Source organism: Canis lupus, chromosome 11 (genome assembly GCF_011100685.1).
Source record: "Canis lupus familiaris isolate Mischka breed German Shepherd chromosome 11, alternate assembly UU_Cfam_GSD_1.0, whole genome shotgun sequence".
Lineage (NCBI taxonomy): Eukaryota > Metazoa > Chordata > Mammalia > Carnivora > Canidae > Canis > Canis lupus.
This window is the reverse complement of record NC_049232.1, coordinates 29,050,787-29,053,195: the sequence shown is the minus strand read 5'-3', so window position 1 is coordinate 29,053,195 and position 2,409 is coordinate 29,050,787. Positions and strand designations below refer to the sequence as shown.

Here is a 2,409-nt window from a genome sequence, read left to right as displayed (position 1 = left end):
TTTTAGGATTTCATTTATTTACTCATGAGAGAGAGAGAGAAGGAGAGAGAGAGAGAGAGGCAGAGACAAAGGCAGAGGAAGAAGCAGGCTCCATGCAGGGAGCCCGATGTGGGACTCGATCCCAGGTCTCCAGGATCATACCCTGGAATGAAGACAGCGCTAAACCGCCAACCCACCCAGGCTGCCTGGCAGTTTCTTTTTTTCTTTTTTTTTAAACTGAAAAAACTTTTTTTTTTCATTTAAATAAGTATTTAGAACACATAAAACAAGGCAACATTTATTCTTTCTTCTCATCTTCTGGTGTGGGGTCTGTCGGTGGCTCCTCCACTGTTGCACTGTTGCTCTCTGAGCCAGTGTTACTATCACTGGTCCCTTCCTCGGCCATACTGTCCACCCCCCTCCTGCCCGCTCTCCTTGTCCTCGGGAGTAGATGTGCCTTCTTCACTGTTGGCTTTCTGTTGCTTCTTCAAGGTGTGTCTCCTCTGTCTCCATAGGGATGCTTCCGTCGTCCTTCTTCTCCTGGGTCTTACTAGCAGCTGGCTCTTCTTCAGGAACCATGCTGCTCTGACTACGCTCAGCCTGCTCTGCTGCTTCTTTCTCCCTCCCTCTTGCCTTTTGCAAGCCTTTTCTTCTGCCTGTGCAATTTCACAGCAATCTTTTCCATCTCCACTTCTACTTTCAAACCACACAACCTTTTAAGTTCATTGTTAAAGGAATCTGTGCTTTCTAGGAACTTTCTCTTATTTTCCTGGTGTCGTTGCTCTATCTGAAGAAGTTCAGCTTCTAGTTTTCGCTGATGAACCATTAAGGACTGGACCTGTCGTTTGAGGGCCAGCATTCTAGCTGTTGTGACAACTGACCGAACATCTAGCACCATACCCTAAGGATTTCACTGATGAGGCTGCCTGACCATGTCTTATTGAAAACTTCCATTCAATGGCTTATTGATCACTCGCAGAGTTCTTTAGTTTCTCTTGCCAGTTCCCCTTCTTCTATAATACTTTTAAATTCAGCAATGTTCATTTCTCACTTCTGGCTTATGTCCACTTCCATGACTCTAACTAACTCAAGTTCAGTGCACATAAGTCAATGACTTCACAAACTTAACTGTATCTCAGAACTGTTTTTATGAACTCTAGACACACATTGATAGCTATTAAGGTGTGTATTTCTAGTTATATCCCAAATGCACTCAAAATGTAATGTGTCCAACTGGAATTCTCAAGTACATATTCTAAAAATCAGATCTTTTAGTGTTCACTATCTCATTTTAATTTAACACCATCCACTAGTTAGCTGTCAGGTAAACTACCACTTTACAGTCAATATAAACTCCTCCATCATTCTGAATTCCTAAATCTGTCGGTCACTGAATCCCTTCTCTTCCATTTCTGAATCACCCTGATTCAAAGAATATTCTACTTTTACCTGGCTTTATGCATCTAAACTTACCTCTAGTTCATTCTATTCATTGTCAGTATCTTTAAAATACATATCTGATTTTTCCACATTCATGTTTATAATTTTGTCAGTATTTCTCACTGCCTATATCTGTGTTTTTCAAACAATGCACTCATAACTTTTGATAACACAGAAGACAATTTTAGGTGATGTGTATTTTTTTCTTTAAAAAGTTTTGTTCCTATTGTAATTTATATTAGGAAAAAATATACATCTAGTACATCAAATCTGTGATTTCATGGACACTATGAGAGTAAGGGTAAATAAAAACACTTCAACTATTTAAAATCATTTTAAAGAAAACATCAAATAAATAATAGTTCATGGTGGTGGCAAGAGTTATACAGGTGCTGTATAAATGTCTGAAGTATGAAACTTTTATATAAAATGGTAATTATGAGCCTACTAGATAAAACCCAAAGTCCTTAGTAGGCCACAAAGTTGCTTTCATAACCCAACCCACTCTCCCTATCATGAATTCTCCCACAATTCTCCAATATCCACTTTATATCCAAGCCAACAAGAACTTCTTTCTTATTGAACATGGTATGTAGTTTTATGTCTTCTTATCTTTGTTTTTGCTGTTTCCTCTGTCTGGACCAGCGTTGTGGCAGATCCAGTGGATTACTTCTCTCCATCTATTTTAACATCTTGTTAAAAGAGGTAATTGAGATGGTGTAATTGCCATTTGACATGCAAGCTGGACTCAAGCAATTGGAGGCTCCTCCCCTATCCTTGGATGCATGCCCTGCCTACAGCTCCCAAGTGGAAACCAATTTCAAGGACATAGTGTTGAGAGAGCAATGTTTTCTTGAGACCATTTGGACAGTGTATGTGACTAAATCCTTTTAAGGCCTCTAAGTTTTAAGAGACCCATTTGTCTTAAGGCTCTAACTTTTAAGAGATCCATTTGTCTTAAAGTCACCCAAGACAGGCCTTGTATGTAAG

The 2,409-nt window shown here is 39.4% G+C and overlaps 1 pseudogene; it reads right to left on the bottom strand.

Annotated features, from left to right (window-relative positions):
* Positions 1–248: 248 nt before the first annotated feature.
* Positions 249–877, bottom strand: LOC100685504 (annotated as a pseudogene).
* Positions 878–2,409: the final 1,532 nt, after the last annotated feature.